The sequence below is a fragment of the Oncorhynchus clarkii genome, chromosome 5 (assembly GCF_045791955.1).
Source record: "Oncorhynchus clarkii lewisi isolate Uvic-CL-2024 chromosome 5, UVic_Ocla_1.0, whole genome shotgun sequence".
Classification (NCBI taxonomy): domain Eukaryota; kingdom Metazoa; phylum Chordata; class Actinopteri; order Salmoniformes; family Salmonidae; genus Oncorhynchus; species Oncorhynchus clarkii.
In genome coordinates, this window is record NC_092151.1 from 72,227,070 (window position 1) to 72,246,087 (window position 19,018).

The window sequence follows — 19,018 nt, forward strand, 5'->3', positions numbered from 1 at the left end:
ATCTTCCTCTGTTTGCAATCCCAAGGGTCCCAGCTACACAACAAATGGTTGTTTTGTTCGATAAAGTGCTTCTTTGTATCTCAAAAAAGTCAGTTTAGTTGGCGCGTTTGATTCAGTAACCCAGCCGTTCCACTCGTTCAACATGCAGACAAAGTAATCCCAAAAGTTACCGGTAAACTACGTCCAAACAAAGTTTCTAATCAATCCTCAGGTACCCTAATATGTAAATAAATGATACAATTTAAGATCGAATGTAGTATATTCAATACCGGCGATAAATAACGAAGTGCGCGCCCTCATCCACTCGCGCCACAATACTACAGTCCAAATGAGACCCACCTTGAAAAACTATAACATCTAACAATTTTTTCAAAAAACAAGCCTGAAACCCTTTCAAAAGACTGTTGACATGTAGTGGAAGCCATAGGAACTGCAATCTGGGAGGAATTCCTTTGAATATCCCATAGACAAGCATTGGAATGGCATGTGACCTCAAAAACAAAAAAACTAATTTCCGGATGGATTCTCCTCGTGTTTTTGCCTTCCACATCAGTTCTGTTATACTCACAGACATTACTTTAACAGTTTTAGAAACTTCAGAGTGTTTTAAATCCAATGCTTCCAATTATATGCATATCCTAGCTGGGCCTGAGTAACAGGCAGTTTACTTTGGGCATGTCAGTCATCCGAACTTCCGAATACTGCTCCCTAGCCTTAAGAAGATTTATACTTGCCATTGTAAGAGGTAAAAAGTAAAAAGTAAATGTCAAAGTAAATAGTCCGGTGGCCATTTGATTAATTATCCAGCATTCTTATGGCTTGGGGGTAAAAGCTGATAAGGAGCCTTTTGGTCCTAGACTTGGCACTCCGGTACCGCTTTCCGTGCGGTAGCAGAGCTAACAGTCTATGACTAGGGTGGCTGGAGTCTCTGACAATTTTCTGGGCTTTCCTCTGACACCGCCTATTTTAAAGGTCCTGGATGGCAGGAAGCTTGGCCCCAGTGATGTACTGGGCCATACGCACTACACTCTGTAGCACCTTATGGTCAGATGCTGAGCAGTCGCCATACCAGGCGGTGATGCAACCGGTCAGGATGTTCTCGATGGTGCAGCTGTATAACCTTTTGAGGATCTGGGGACCCATGCCAAATATTTTCAGTCTCCTGAGGGGGAAAAGGTTTTGTCATGCCCTCTTCACGAGGTCTTGCTCACATCGGCTACCGAGAGCGTTATCACACAGTCATCCAGAACAGCTGTTGCTCTCGTGCATGCTTCAGTGTTGCTTGCCTTGACTCAAGCATAAAAGGCATTTAGCTCTTCTGGTAGGCTCACGTTTCCCTTTGTAGTCCTTTCTAGAAAATATTGCGCTCATGAAAGTCACCTGTAAATGAACATACACTATGCCCGCTCTGTTGGAATAACAGTTTTAACATACAGTATCTCTGGTTGTCAACAATCGAACTTGCGCCTGGGACTTTCCTTGGAAGGTTTGGCTTTTCTTTTAGAGTCTGTGGCATTGAGCCACTTTAAGATGTTCCGATACACACAGATAAACATCCCTGGACGTTCTGGTGACATGAACGGTTCATTGTTTCTAAAAGTAGTCTATCTTTCCCACTCTCCTTCTCTCTAAAAAACTATTTCAATCACGGGGAGGAAGAAAACAAAAAGCCCCAATTGAAGCCAGATGAAAGAAGACAAGAGTGAAGAGTGAATGTCACATATCAGAGTCTAACTTCCTCTCATTATGCAATAAGAGCGCGGTGTGTCAGCGTTCGACTTCATCTTATTATCCAATAAGGGAGCAGCATGACAGTGCTACCCAAAATACCCAGGGGATGGCAAACATAAACATAGCCCAAAGTTTGGATTCACAATCACGTACAAGCCCCTACACACACACACACACACACACACACACACACACACACACACACACACCTGTACACACACAGGCACACACACACACACACACACACCTGTACACACACACACGCTTGTACACACACACGCCTGTACTCACACACGCCTGTACTCACACACGCCCATACACATGTACACACACACACAGTCTATTCCAGGCCTTTTTACTGAAACTCTAGAGCTCAGCAGCCAGAGGCATGGTATGTGTATTGTAAACACAGCCATGGAGAGTGAGTGAGCGAGAGACAAGTGGAGGAGAGCTTGACTTCCTACTCTGCCTCTTGTCTAGGCCACAGGAGGACACACTCAGCAGAAACACTGCAGCACTGGCAGCACAGCAGCATGGTTACACAACTCACCCTTTACAGAATTTAGATATAAAGTTCAAATAAATTGTTGTTGAAGAGTTGCTAACAGGAAGTCACTGGATGTCTACTGAATAATTGTCAAATACACCAAAAAATATAAGACGATTTGTTACTATTGCCGCATTGACCAACATAATGAATAAAAAGTATGAGCCTATGAATAGTAGCGACTGATCAGATAACAACCTGATAGTGTTGTAACTGGAACTGTACATTCCAAGTGATTTTGGGGTGTGGACCGCACCCTCCTAAGGGTGACTTAGCTGCACCCAGGGGGCATCCCACTGCGCACACCACATAATTTCAACGTGGATAATTGGGCAATATTTGGTTGAGATGTTGATCAATGAGATCACAACCTATATTCACACACTCATAAAGACAGCCAAAAGTTGGTTAAATTTCAACCATCTAAAAGCACAACCAAAATCCAATGGAAAAACAATGTCAGATTTTTGGTTTTAGTTCTCACCCAAATGTCTATCACTGTGTAACCCGAAACCTTCCAGTGTCCTTCAAGATCACCCAAGTTGAGGTAAACATCGAATGTATCAACATCAACGAAAGCAAATCTTAATCGAACCTAACCTACATGGATAAAATATGAACCATGAAAGTAAGTGAGACTATATCTTTTTTTTTATATGACCAACTAACGCACCGATGTTAGCATAGGGTTAATTAGCACCCATTTTCACGTGAGCTAGCTAATTGCTCACAATGAGGGAATCTTATTCTACATTCTACATCCTGAAATATATTCCTGGGGAGGGGGGGGGGTATTATTATTATTTACTATTATCATTATTGTTGTTATCATAACTATCAAACTTAACAACCTACTCTTTCTTAGTTTACAGTATGCTCTGTACATTGCAATGGAAGCATCGTGTGATTTCACAGAGGTATGTATAAATTATGAAATTCTCATCACTATATAATGTTTTTTGGATACTCATCTGATTGTGTGATTTTCTTTTTCAAAAGAAAGCATGCAGCAAATTGGGTGATGGTTGTGCCTAGTTCTACTGCAGAACTTTCCCATGCCATGAGTCTTGAACATTATAAAAACCTTTCATTTGCATCCTTAAAATCACTTGTTTCACTGTAGCCAGACTGACCTGAGTATATGTTCATATTGAATGTATTGGTTGAAAGATCAAAAAAGGCGTTGACAACAAAACACACTACAGGTAGGTGTCATTTGATGAGTGGTATAGTCATAAACCAATGTTTAAAGACTTAAACCCCCCCTCCCATATGATGAGTGGTATAGTCATAAACCAATGTTTAAAGACTTAAACCCCCCTCTCATATGATGAATGGTATAGTCATAAACCAATGTTTAAAGACTTAAACCCCCCTCTCATTTGATGAGTGGTAAGAACCAATGTTTAAAGACTTCTCAATGCCCCCCCCCCCCCCCCCCCCCCCAATATATTTCAGTATGATGTAGAAGACGTGCCCCCCAGAAAGTCACAGCATGTCACATCAGCATCCAGCTCTGCAGGATCAGGTACTGTATGGGCTATTAGCTAAAGTGAGGTGCATTCTTCTACACACATCCCTAGAGGTTCTCTTACATTACTTAATGACAACAATCTGTTTTCTTTCTAGACGATACTGAAAACAAAATGCACAGCGAACTGGGAGCTGTGAAGTGTGTATGTAGTCTACTGTGTGTAATACTGAAGGCTTGATGCATGGCAATATATAATAGTTGTGATGACTTGTTGAGTAGTTATAGATATCACTGAAAACCCCTTTAGTAATAGTGGCTTTTGTTTGCATGGCGGTATTGTGAAAGTGGGGTGTAATTTGTCTTGATCACCCAATGAGGCACTACTCTTAATATTTATTCTTCCTTTTTCTTCAAGGAAGCAGATGTACTTCTAAGGGTCATCTTAGAGGAAGCAAGGTGCCATGATCTCCAAACATTTAAAGGCACCGTTTCCCTCCATAGTGTAATTGGGATGGACGGGGAAGACCGCATTACAACCCTTAAAGAACTATGGTTGTATGATGGCTTGGATGAAGAGGAACATATTCTCCTCAAGGAACCATGCATGTTCCAGCTACAGAGAGATAAGATGTTCTATGTGGAGGAAGTTGACAACAAGAAAATGACTGTCTTTGCTTCTTTTGATGAGCAGGAGTGAAGCCATTTTTGAGGAATGGTCAAAACTTGTTTTTGTCTGCTGTGTTAATTGTTTATGTTGTTTAGTAAAGATGACTTAGAAGTCACCCAGGTCTCTGATCACTTTACTGGAGCTGGTATAACAATGTACAAAGCACATTCAGCTTATGGTATATGGTACCAATATGGTATAGTTTGTCTCCATTCTCATGAGGAAAGTAAATAGCATTATAAATCAGGATAGGCAGTAACTGTGTGTGTGTGTGTGTATGTGTATACAGTGGGGAGAACCAGTATTTGATACACTGCCGATTTTGCAGGTTTTCCTACTTACAAAGCATGTAGAGGTCTGTAATTTTTATCATAGGTACACTTCACTTCAAGGAATCCAGAAAATCACATTGTATGATTTTTAAGTAATTAATTTGCATTTTATTGCATGACATAAGTATTTGATCACCTACCAACCAGTAAGAATTCCGGATCTCACAGACCTGTTCGTTTTTCTTTAAGAAGCCCTCCTGTTCTCCACTCGTTACCTGTAAGACACCTGTCCACACACTCAATCAAACAGAATCCAACCTCTCCACAATGGCCAAGACCAGAGTGCTGTGTAAGGACAACAGAGAAAAAATTGTAGACCTGCACAAGGCTGGGATGTGCTACAGGACAATAGGCAAGCAGCTTGGTGAGAAGGCAACAACTGTTGGCGCAATTATTAGAAAATGGAAGAAGTTCAAGATGAAGGTCAATCACCCTCGGTCTGGGGCTCCATGTAAGATCTCACCTTGTGGGGCATTAATGATCATGAGGAAGGTGAGGGATCAGCCCAGAACTACACGACAGGACCTGGTCAATGACCTGAAGAGAGCTGGGACCACAGTCTCAAAGAAAACCATTAGTAACACACTACGCCGTCATGGATTAAAATCCTGCAGCACACGCAAGATCCCCCTGCTCAAGCCAGCGCATGTTCAGGCCCATCTGAAGTTTGCCAATGACCATCTGGATGATCCAGAGGAGGAATGGGAGGTCATGTGGTCTGATGAGACAAAAATAGAGCTTTTTGGTCTAAACTCCCCTCGCCGGGTTTGGAGGAAGAAGAAGAAGGATGAGTACAACCCCAAGAACACCATCCCAACCGTGAAGCATGGAGGTGGAAACATCATTCTTTGGGGATGCTTTTCTGCAAAGGGGACAGGACGACTGCACCGTATTGAGGGGAGTATGGATGGGGCCATGTATCGCGAGATCTTGGCCAACAACCTCCTTCCCTCAGTAAGAGCATTGAAGATGGGTCGTGGCTGGGTCTTCCAGCATGACAACGACCCGAAACACACAGCCAGGGCAACTAAGGAGTATCTCAAGGTCCTGGAGTGGCCTAGCCAGTCTCCAGACCTGAACCCAATAGAAAATATTTGGAGGGAGCTGAAAGTCCGTATTGCCCAGCAACAGCCCCGAAACCTGAAGGATCTGGAGAAGGTCTGTATGGAGGAGTGGGCCAAAATCCCTGCTGCAGTGTGTGCAAACCTCGTCAAGAACAACAGGAAACGTATGATCTTTGTAATTGCAAACAAAGGTTTCTGTACCAAATATTAAGTTCTGCTTTCCTGATGTATCAAATACTTATGTCATGCAATAAAATGCAAATTAATTACTTAAAAATCATACAATGTGATTTTCTGGATTTTTGTTTTAGATTCCGTCTCTCACAGTTGAAGTGTACCTATGATAAAAAATTACAGACCTCTTCTACATGCTTTGTAAGTAGGAAAACCTGCCAAATCGTCAGTGTATCAAATACTTGTTCTCCCCACTGTGTGTGTGTATATACAGTGCCTTGCGAAAGTATTCGGCCCCCTTGAACTTTGCGACCTTTTGCCACATTTCAGGTTTCAAACATAAAGATATAAAACTGTATTTTTTTGTGAAGAATCAACAACAAGTGGGACACAATCATGAAGTGGAACGACATTTATTGGATATTTCAAACTTTTTTAACAAATCAAAAACTGAAAGATTGGGCGTGCAAAATTATTCAGCCCCCTTAAGTTAATACTTTGTAGCGCCACCTTTTGCTGCGATTACAGCTGTAAGTCGCTTGGGGTATGTCTCTATCAGTTTTGCACATCAAGAGACTGACATTTTTTCCCATTCCTGCTTGCAAAACAGCTCGAGCTCAGTGAGGTTGGATGGAGAGCATTTGTGAACAGCAGTTTTCAGTTCTTTCCACAGATTCTCAATTGGATTCAGGTCTGGACTTTGACTTGGCCATTCTAACACCTGGATATGTTTATTTTTGAACCATTCCATTGTAGATTTTGCTTTATGTTTTGGATCATTGTCTTGTTGGAAGACAAATCTCCGTCCCAGTCTCAGGTCTTTTGCATACTCCATCAGGTTTTCTTCCAGAATGGTCCTGTATTTGGCTCCATCCATCTTCCCATCAATTTTAACCATCTTCCCTGTCCCTGCTTAAGAAAAGCAGGCCCAAACCATGATGCTGCCACCACCATGTTTGACAGTGGGGATGGTGTGTTCAGTGTGATGAGCTGTGTTGCTTTTACGCCAAACATAACATTTTGCATTGTTGCCAAAAAGTTCAATTTTGGTTTCATCTGACCAGAGCACCTTCTTCCACATGTTTGGTGTGTCTCCCAGGTGGCTTGTGGCAAACTTTAAACTACACTTTTTATGGATATCTTTAAGAAATGGCTTTCTTCTTGCCACTCTTCCATAAAGGCCAGATTTGTGCAATATACGACTGATTGTTGTCCTATGGACAGAGTCTCCCACCTCAGCTGTAGATCTCTGCAGTTCATCCAGAGTGATCATGGGCCTCTTGGCTGCATCTCTGATCAGTCTTCTCCTTGTATGAGCTGAAAGTTTAGAGGGACGGCCAGGTCTTGGTAGATTTGCAGTGGTCTGATACTCCTTCCATTTCAATATTATCGCTTGCACAGTGCTCCTTGGGATGTTTAAAGCTTGGGAAATCTTTTTGTATCCAAATCCGGCTTTAAACTTCTTCACAACAGTATCTCGGACCTGCCTGGTGTGTTCCTTGTTCTTCATGATGCTCTCTGCGCTTTTAACAGACCTCTGAGACTATCACAGTGCAGGTGCATTTATACGGAGACTTGATTACACACAGGTGGATTGTATTTATCATCATTAGTCATTTAGGTCAACATTGGATCATTCAGAGATCCTCCCTGAACTTCTGGAGAGAGTTTGTTGCACTGAAAGTAAAGGGGCTGAATAATTTTGCACGCCCAATTTTTCAGTTTTTGATTTGTTAAAAAAGTTTGAAATATCCAATAAATGTCGTTCCACTTCATGATTGTGTCCCACTTGTTGTTGATTCTTCACAAAAAAAATACAGTTTTATATCTTTATGTTTGAAGCCTGAAATGTGGCAAAAGGTCGCAAAGTTCAAGGGGGCCGAATAATTTCGCAAGGCACTGTATATATATATATATATATATACACACATATATACATATGCTCAATGAAATAATATAATGACAAAGTTATAACATTTATCAACACAATTGTAACAGTACATGACATACATAACAAGTTGTTCACTGCAACAATATCAGCTTGTCTCAAATATAGGATGAAGCAAAAAGTGTTACAACACATCTGCTTGCTTGTACCACTTTATATAAAATTTATTACGATCTTCAAAAATGAAATACGTTTGTAATCAAGGTGTGCCTTGCGCAAACGTGTGTGTTTGTATTCAGTGTGTGACTGTCAAACCTCAGATGGACAAAAAGTTGGGCGAGGTCAAACGTGTGTGTTGAAGCTTGGTGAGTTGTTGACATTATTGGATAGAGATTGAAAAGTGATTGAGCATTTTTTGTTGTTGATATTATTCAAATTAGTTTATTCAAATTACAGGAGACGGAGGATGTAGATTATAAATAGTTTTCTTGGTTTTGTAACTTTATTTTTGTGTCCAGTTAGTGTAATTTATTTCAATTTGCCTTGCTAACTTCAGTTACCAACTCGAGTGTGCAGTTTTCGCCGCCAACTCTACCCCATATTTCGTTGACTTTTTGTGGAAGAACATATTTAATTATCTTGGGTACACGGAAAAAGTGCGATTTAAAACCGAGCGTTGACCTCTGCCTGAGATTAGTTTCATGAAGAAGGATGAAAAGGTGAGGGCGTTCAGTACCAATTGTTATCAAATGTATTTTTGGGGGTTACTACATGATTCCATGTGTGTTATTTCATAGTGTTGATGATGTCTTCACTGTTATTCTACAAAATAAAAAAATAAAGAAAAACCCTTGAATGCGTAGGTGTGTCCAAACTTTTGACTGGATCACCACCCCTGCGTTTTGGGGCATGCAATAACTGTCTTTTAGGGGACACGAAGAGACGGAAAGTTCCGTTGAACATATGGAACGCTCTACTGTCTTTTCTGGGATGTAGAAATAAATTCAGAATGATTTGATTGCTTCCATCGCATCATCCATTAATAGTTAGATTAAAGAGGTTGACGCAGCGCATTTTTCCGCGCGTAAGTGGACTCAAGTAGGCTTTCCACTTTGCTCCGGTATTTATTTAGCAAAGATGATAACACATAATCACTCCGGACAGACACAAGAAAAAGCTCGTTACATAAATGTTGTAGCAGCCTAGGCTACACCTAAACATTAGACATCTAACATGCTGTATGGGATGAAAACGAGACAAATACAGCCTATGTGCGCTGTCCATTTGGTCAGGGTAACTAATTGGTAACGTTATGTATTTCTAGTAAAAAATAATTACTCTTTGATGATTTTTGAAACACACTTTGACGTCTGTGTGTTCCGCGCAGCAAAACACCAGTCTCAATGTCAACAGTGAAGAGGCGACTCGGGGATCCTGGCCTTCTAGGCAGAGTTTCTCTGTCCAGTGTCTGTGTTCTTTTGCCCATCTCTATCTTTTATTTTTATTGGCTAGTCTGAGATATGGCTTTTTTGTTGCAACTCTGCCTAGAAGGCCAGCATCCCGGAGTCGCCTCTTCACTGTTGATGTTGAGACTGGTGTTTTGCGGGTACTATTTAATGAAGCTGCCTGTTGAGGACTTGTGAGGCGTCTGTTTCTCAAACTAGACACTCTAATGTACTTGTCCTCTTGCTCAGTTTTGCACAGGGGACTCCCACCTCTCTTTCTATTCTGGTCAGGGCCAGTTTGCGCTGTTCTGTGACGGGAGTAGTACGTTGTACGAGATCTTCAGTTTCTTGGCAATTTCTCGCATGGAATAGCCTTAATTTCTGGAATAGCCTTCACTTATGACATTTCTAAGTGACCCCAAACTTTTGAATGGTAGTGTACATAGGAAACCACATGAGCATGTTGTGGTTGGCTGATCTAAGCAGGAGATTTTGGAAGTAGATGAAAATAAGATATAAGTTCTTATTTTGTTTTCTGGAGAGAAAAACATTTGAGATGAGATCTAGAATGATGAATGGTTTCATTTCAAACACAGAGGGTAAGTAAATGAACTGTTCATCTCTGGAGAATAGAATCATTAACCATTTTACATTACTGCATAACATTACATGTAACAATATTTAAGTTTTCTTTATCATAAATGGAGTCAAGATAAATCTAATGTGGGATATCACTATCTCTTTTTCTCTTGCTCTCTGTAGTCCAGCTCTGATCCAATGCAGTGTATGGAGAGCAGTGCCCCTTGCTGGTTGACCGTCAAAACAGCTGCCAATGACTGGACCTGGACCAGGTCAGCATCATCTCCAGCTGGATAACTGGACTGGATCAGGTCCTCCTCTACAGCTGGAAGAGCAGGACCACACCAGGTCAGCACAAACACTCAACACAAATATTAGTTTCTAAGCTTACAGAGAACGACCCATGTACGATCACACAGAAACTGTGACCATTCCCCAACACACGTGGCCATGTGCTGTAATCCCTGTGTACACACACAGATACGATCTCGTATAGCCCCCACAATCCACACATAAGCACAGATAGACACAAAGACCCATAACACAAGCTGTAGAACACGCTCTGCGTAGGGACAGGAATGTAACTAGCCCTTAAAGTGAGGTCTGCTGTGGAGAAACCGGAAAAGTACTTGAGTAAAACGAAACCATTCTTCCAGGTCACAGTATTTTTCTGTCTCCTCTGAGGCTCCTTGTCAATCTGCTATACTGTGCATTTCTGTGGGGTTTCTTGTGAAACCTGTTTAAGAGCAGGAGGACTTACTATACTGTACTATCATACAGATCAGCACTAACTAAGCAAACAGAACTTACACTGAGTTTGGATGAAACTCCAGATCTATGCAACTAACAGGTCTATCTGTACTAATTATCACAGTGATGATGTATCAGATGCACAGGGTGCATATAGTATGTTGAAGTGTGAAGCACAGAGGGGTATACAATGCACTATGCATCAAGAGGGGAAAGCTACATAGTGTACATATACAAATAAAAAATACTGGTCTGTTTATTTGAAGCACACATATGTTACTGGTCGTTTGAGGAACAAGTAGTATGTTACTACCATTAAGATATCCGAGATCCCACGGAGATCAGTACAGTCTTTATTAGAGTTGCTCTGCCTTAGTCAGGGGACATGTCAAGCCAAAACATTGGAGGTCCATCTTTTTCAGCCAGAGGTTTTTCAGTCCATCCCAAAGAGAGGCTGTACAGGAAAAGCCCCATAAAACCCTCTTAGAGAGACGTCCAGAATCAACAGCACATTCTAGCTTGCCAAAGAAGAGGTTGAAGAATATGTGAATGGGTAGAAATGAACACGCATAGGTCCACTTACACACAGTCTGAAAAAGGTCCATGGAGTGTTTAATCAGGTCTACAGTATATGGAAACATAGAAGTAAATACATTCAAATGGTCAAACAAAAAAACCCATGACCTTTACCCTACAAACTGTATGAAGCCACATGTAATTCTGTCTGAACATCATGTTCTTATGACACAATCAAAGACTTACAGTGTTACACAATATTACTTCAAGAATCCAATGATTACCAGGTGCCAGAAGGATGAGTGAACATCCAAAGATTTTCAGAGGGTATTTGTGTCATGATTACAGAGACTACCCTTTTGTGGCCAGAGTAGTATATTGCACCCACTAAACCCAAGATGCATGTTGGTGTAATACACACTAATAAACACCTGAGGGCAGTCAAAGATTATATGATATCAAGCAAACCAAGGTTTCTGTGTCCTAGTGATGGAACTCTGTTCAACCCATAGAGATAGATAGAGGACTCATTTTGTATCTGTGCCATTATAGCGTCTGTGACAAAATGGGCAGTGCAATTGTGTCAATATCCAGTTTAAGCAGTGGAGGCTGGTAGGAGGAGCTATAGGAGGACGGGCTCATTGTAAGGGCTGGAATGGAATTAATGGAACGGTATCAAACACATCAAACATATGGAAACCACATTTGACTCCATTTATACCATTCCAGCCATTAAAGTGAGCCCGTCCTCCTATAGCGCCTCCCAAAAGCCTCCACCGATTTTAAGGTAGTCAATTTTCTTCTTCACGAACGGCTGATCCCTCCCGATGACATGACTCCTGAAATTCTGCTAATTTTCTCATAGATGAAACATTTGATCTCAATACATTTCTGTTCCCAGAACTAAAATATGTTACAAACAGAGTGGGCACCTTTTTGAAGGCTTTCCTCTTTGCCAAAGTTTCAAAAAAATTGTGTTGTTTAGCAAGAGCGAATTGAGTTATTGTACACGTGCACTTCACAGAGTAGGCATTCTCTAACGGAAATATTCAAAGACATGCTAGAATGCACTAATACAATCTCGCTAGCTCTTACTGGGCTCTGCCCACCTCCTTGCTTGCTCTGCCCACTATGATTAATATGCTCCAATTGGAAATGACACGCTGTGGTCTATCTTGGGTTATTTACAACAACAAAAAACATGTTAAACAAGAGACTGCAGGTTAGGGATTAGTGAAGTTGATGTCTCTCAAGGTATCTATTTGCAGTAAACACACTGTGACGATTGTCCCATGTCCATCGTCACCGTCCTAGCTGAGGAACGCTCGACTCTCTTATAGGGAGGTGGAGTTGAGTTTAGATAACTGGTCGCAGGATTTGCTAGAAACAACATTGAGTCACCATCAGTCGATTATTGTGAAAATGTCTGGTTGTATTTGCTAAAAGTTATTAAAAGCATGAATTTCAGCACCCTGCTGAAGGACCGCAGTTGTACAGGGCAAACATAGTAGGCTGCAGGTAAGCATTTTCCAAATAGACATTTTTACAAGAATCAACTGATGGTGACTCAATGTTGTTGCTATCAAATCCCACAACCAGTTATCAAAACTCAACTCTGCCTCTATATAAGAGAGTGGAGTTGAGCGTTCCTCAGCTAACCGTCACCTGAGCTTGAGCGCTCCTCAGCTAACCGTCACAGCAGCACGAAGCATGGGTGATGAGGTGCTGCAGCACCCCCTGTTGGTGAGGTGGTAAAACTGCACAAATTAGAATTTTTGATATAAATGACAATGGGATTTGGGTAGGGGAGAGAAAAAAACATGGGATATTTATATATGGGCCACGTTCTGCATGAAAAGCTCTCAGCTCTGTTTTGTAAGTGGTGCGCTCATAATATGCTCTTATCTATTCATTTGGGGGTTTGGAGTTGGACACATGCTCTGCTGTAAGATCCCTCTCTCCCTCTTCTCTCACCCTTGTGGTGGATATCAAGTGATCTGCAGCAGTGCTCACAATACTTTTCCACTTCTATTGTCTACTAGTTTATAATTCTAAACTTGGCGAAAAAGGAATGGGAACAATATCAAATTAGGAACATGCCATTTTCTCACCATCGGCTCGCAGGCCTGCTCCTGTCCATGTCAAACACGTAGATGTATTAGCCCACTAGTCTAGAAGGAACACAGTGCTGGAAGTGGTCCAGTGAGTGGTGCTTTCCACCCCCTGGTGCCGGATCGAGGTAAGAGGTCCACGATGGATCGCATAGCTGCCCATTTGTGCTCAGTTTTAATAGGCACAATCTTAGTTTCTAGACAACACCCATCTCATTATCTCTCTCACACACACACCCATTGTAATTATACAGTACAAAGAAATGTGCGCTCTGTTCAAAATTGTGAATTCCTAGGTGGAGTGTGAGTTTCAAGTTTGCAAGTTTCAAGTTGGGGAACGCTTACAATTTATATTACCATTTCTACCGATCTGCGTGCCATTTATGATTTTCATATGGCCATTTTTGTGTTTCATTTGAATTATATAATGTTTTTGTTTCTCAATCATTGTCACATGGTTAATAATACAAATCTGAATTAAAATGATACAAATCTAAAAGTAAAAATTCCACTAATGCGAGACCACCAGCCTCTGCCATTTGGACACATTGATTCACCTTGAGCCATTGACATCTAAAGAAATGAGGGAATGGAACTAAGAGCCTAGGCCAAAGTAGCAGTAGGCCTATAGTAGGCCCCATTGTCAACTAAGTAAAAATACATAAAAACAGAAAATATCCAGATGAAAATGCAGGTTCTTTCAATTGCATTTATCTTCCAACTCCGCCTGTCTGCCTCCCTTTCTATCTGTCTTGACTTGAGCTATCGCTAGTGAAGTGCAACATTGTCCGACCCAATGACCATATGAAGGTCCTGCCCGAAGCTGTTCTCCGAGCCAGTGGGAAATGTGTTCAGGTATTTTATGACATATCGGTTCCTCAGAGCATTACATTTTGCTCTCACACTGAGGCCTGGTGATTATCAAGGTATTTTTCAAATACTGTGAGGAACTATTATAATTTTTTTTAACTGACTTTGTTGACTTACTGTGTGAAAAAAATACTGAGAAGCTCAGCTTAATAGTGGTAGTGAGTTAAGACAATCAAAAATCAGACAGCTCTCCCTCGTAGCAGTGGTGTGTGGATGTGTGTGGTAGTCTGTGCCTTGACTCGTAGCCATCGCTGTAGTTATTGAGATATTGTGGCAGGTGACCGCCGACCACATCTTGTGGAGGATCTTCTCTGTTAACTGGCATACTTGGGCTGTAGAGGTTACTGGATCCGGCTCGGAGAACCATGAAAAATATGGGTAGGTTGTAGAATTGAAGGACAATTAAAAATAGGGGGATATTGTAGGTGCTGGTTTTCGGCCGGTAGCAACCACCACAGTGTGTCTGTCCAGAACATGAGTAAGCAGTATTCCATTTTAAGGGGGTTTAATAAATGATCCACACACACATGAACATCCAACACCACTCTGACAGTAATTGTGGTTATTGAGATGCACACACAATACTATATCAGACAGACAGGATTTTCTTTCTCAGCGGGAGAGAAAAACTGGTAGTGCTCATCAGGATGGGGAAAGCACATTTCTGACCACACCGTGTGCTGGGGTCCTACACCAACTGAAACAGAAGTCCCAGGAATCTAGGCCACTGATAGGCTGAAGGAGATATGGTGATAAGTAATTGGCGTGACCTTGACCAATAAGACACTAACAGAAGTGGGGGTCATCTGAATGGGAGACTAAGCTGCCTGACTAGAACTAACCAGAAGGGATGGCTAGAATCAGCTGACCGGACCAGGCCGTTTTTACACCCAGAGCTATCTAACAATACAAATGTGTATACTTTCAAGCTGAAAAGTGAGTGACTATCTGAAAGGTTTGCTAAACAATTGTTCCGTCTGTTTCTAACACACAACCAACATTCCCAGCTCAGCTGACGGGTGTTGGGTGAGGTGAGATGTATTGTTACATCACCTCTTGGACACCAGATGTTGACCTAAGCTAACCCCTCTCAGCACATCAATAATAAATACATAGTCTCGCTCATATCTCATTCACTGTATGCAGCTACTTGCAACATTATTGAAATGTTCCTTAGCTGTCATGAAAGTGATCATCAATGATCTAAGACAGTCCTCTGGCATTAGCGTAATGTTTGTTGTTGCTAGTTAGTTGCATCAGAGTTGTGCAGCATATGTGATTTAATAGCTGGGTCTACATGTTGATACATAACCTGTCCAAGGATGAATTTCCTAAAACCTTTGTAGCACTAAGGTCATTTTAAATCCATTGGTAGGAAATGGATGAGCAATGATCTTATTTCCAGAAATGTTTTGTCAAATTCACCCCAGTGTTAACACTGCTGCATCCTTCCTGTAAAATGTAATGTACATACAGTAGTTATTGGTTTGAAATCTCTCTGTTTGTAGGATGAATCTAAATGACAAAGGACAATGACTTTCTTCCATTACCTTTCGGTGTTCTCCTAGCAGCACCTGCTCTTCCAGATCACAGAGCATCTGGAGCTCAAGGACACCTGTCATCATCATTGACCTCCGACCCCCAGCTGGAGCGCCGCTCTGGAAATACTGTAGAGGGCCCTGCCGGTAACAAACACACACACACACACACGAATCAAGTTTAATTGGCTATAATCGTGTAATGTAGAGGCTAATACAATGGTTTTGAAAGACAGAATTAGAGAACATGGGTTGTGTGTGACACTGTCTTTGTGTATCTGTGTGGGTGTTCTACAGACACTCCCATATGTGTGTCTGCTGCTGAGAGGCCAGACTAATAGGCAGTCTGTTTTTGCCTACAGTAAATATCTACTCCATGGAAAACCAGATGGCTGTGTGTATGTGTGTGTGCGTGCGCGTTCATAGCTGAGGCTTTGAGTTACCCAATACATTATTCAGTGAGAGCTCCAGCACCAAGTGTCTGCTGCATGTAAGACAAAAATGTGCCCGAGTAACACTGCTGCATCCTCCCTATACAATGTAATGTACATACAGTAGTTATTGGTTTGAAATCTATCCCTGTTTGTAGGATGAATCTAAATGACAAAGGCCAATGACTCTTTCCATTACCTTTCGGTGTTCTGCCAGCAGCACCTGCTCTTCCAGACCACACAGAGCATCTGGAGCTCAAGGACACCTGTCATCATCATTGACCTCCAGCTGGAGCGCCGCTCTGGAATATTAGGAGGGTGTTCTTAATGTTTTGTACACTGTGTATATATACAAAAGTATGTGGACACCCCTTCAAAATAGTGGGGGTTTGGCTATTTCAGCCACATCCTTTGCTGACAGGTATATACAATTGAGCACACGGCCATGCAATCTCCATAGGAAACATTGGCAGCAGAATGGCCCGTACTGAAGAGCTCAGTGACTTTCAACGTGGCACCATCATAGGATGCCACCTTTCCAACAAGTCAGTTGGTCAAATTTCTGCCCTGCTAGAGCTTCCCTGGTCAACTGGAAGTGCTGTTGTGAAGTGGAAAAGTTTAGGAGCAACAATGGCTCAGCCGCCAAGTGGTAGGCAACACAAGCACACAGAATGGGACCGCCGAGTGCTGGAGCGCGTATTGTGTAAAAATCATCTGTCCTCAGTTGTAACACTCACTACCATGTTCCAAACTGCCTCTGGAAACAATGTCAGCACAATAACTGTTTGTCAGAAGCTTCATGAAATGGGTTTCCATGGCCAAGCAGCCATACACCAGACTAACACAAACCATGTGCAATGCCTAGCGTTGGCTGGAGTGGTGTAAAGCTCGCCACCATTGGACTCTGGAGCAGTGGAAATGAGTTCTCTTGAGTTATTTATCATGCTTCACCATCTGGCAGTCCAACAGACGAATCTGGGTTTGGCGGATGCCAGGAGAACACTACCTGCCCCAATGCAGAGTGCCAACTGTAAAGTTTGGTGGATGAGGAATAATGGTCTTGGGCTGTTTTTCATGGTTCGGGCTAGACCACTTAGGTCCAGTGAAGGGAAATCTTAACACTACAGCATACAATGACATTCTAAGCGATTCAATGCTTCCAACTTTGTGGCAACAGTTTGGGGAAGGCCCTTTCCTGTTTCAGCATGACAATGCCCCTGTGCACAAAGCAAGGTCCATACTGACCTCAACCCCATCGAACACCTTTGGAATGAATTGGATCGCCGACTGCGACCCAGGCCTAATCGCCCAACATCAGTGACCGACCTCATTAATGCTCTTGTGGCTGAATGGAAGCAAGTTCCCGCAGCAATGTTCCAACATCTAGTGGAAAGCCTTCCTAGAAGAGTGGAGGCTGTTATATCAGCAAAGGGAGGACCAACTCCATATTATTTCTCATGATTTTGGAATTAGATGTTCGATGTGCAGGTGTCCACATACTTTTGGTAATGTAGTGTATATTCAAAGTGTTATGTTTTTAGTCTCACAGTTAGCCTGTAATTGCAGCTATATACACTCTTCAGCTTGAACTATTATTGTAAAGTCTCAGGTAAATACCAATCTTGGTCCTGGAGAGCTACAAGGTGTGCAGGCTTGTTTCAGCCCAGTACTAATGCACCTACTACCTAAGACAGTGAGACTAATGTTTTCCCCAGTAGGGTGTGTGGCCTGGATGCATTACATTTCTAAGAACGCTATGACTACAATGGCAGAGGTCTTCTCCTGAGTTACAGTACTCGTGGCTCCCGTTCCTGAGCTGCCGCTGCTGGCCACTCTGATCAAAACAGAGCTGAAGAGATTCTAGTGGTTCCTGAACGAAGGTTTAGAAGGATTCTCTTGCAACACAAAAGGCCAGCTGGAGAATACTAACAGATAGACTACGGTGGATAAGATGGTGGAGACCAAGGTATTGTGGGAGCTGTGAAGATCTCACTGAAGAAGATTAACCAGAACCAACTGGTTGAAACAGTAAAGAATGAGTACGATGAGGGTGAGACAACAGAACCAGCAGGTTAGAGGACTATAAAACTTTTAAGATGACAACTGCACAAACAAATAACAGGACATTGATTTTTCAGACTAGACAACCAAACAAGAACATTTGAATTTAATAAGCTGTCTCTCTCTTTCTCTCTCAGCCCAGAGTGCTTCAGAGGTTCTAGATGTCAGAGGTAAGCCGTATGAATTAACACAACAGCACCCAGGAAGCAGAATTTGACAGGTGACGCCATTATGATGCCATATTATGGTTGTAAACTTCTGGTTCAGAAGACATCATATCAACCAGGTAAAGATGTATTTTTCCATGACAACGTCAAGACATCATGGTAAAGAAGTCATATTTTGGTTGTTATCTGGTCAGATAACCAGATTATTGTCTGTTGGCTAAAAACAACCTGACCAAAACACATAATAATGATATTATTGCAAGGCCCTATTATTGCACTCTGACTAATCCAATCCAGACACACACAAACACATACTATATAGTAATCATGACCGTAAAATAAAGAATAAACTTTGATTTTCCTTGCAGACAAAGGCAAACTGAAAGTCTAAATAAGTATGGTTGTATATGAGGGGACTTCAAAGAAAGGGGAATCTGTCTAAATCTATCTAAACCAGATATACAGTGATCTCCATGTGATTGAGGGGGCCTGGGGAGGGGTCAGAGTTGAACATGAGGTCATACATCTGGAATCCAGAACACCAGCCACAGGAGAGACCGCTATTGAAGCCAGCCAATGTTCAAGCCCATGTGAAAGTCTGTTTCTGTTCAGAAGTTTATTCATGACTGGGCAGAAGGAAAAGGTCTTTCCACAAAATAAATCATTATGTAGG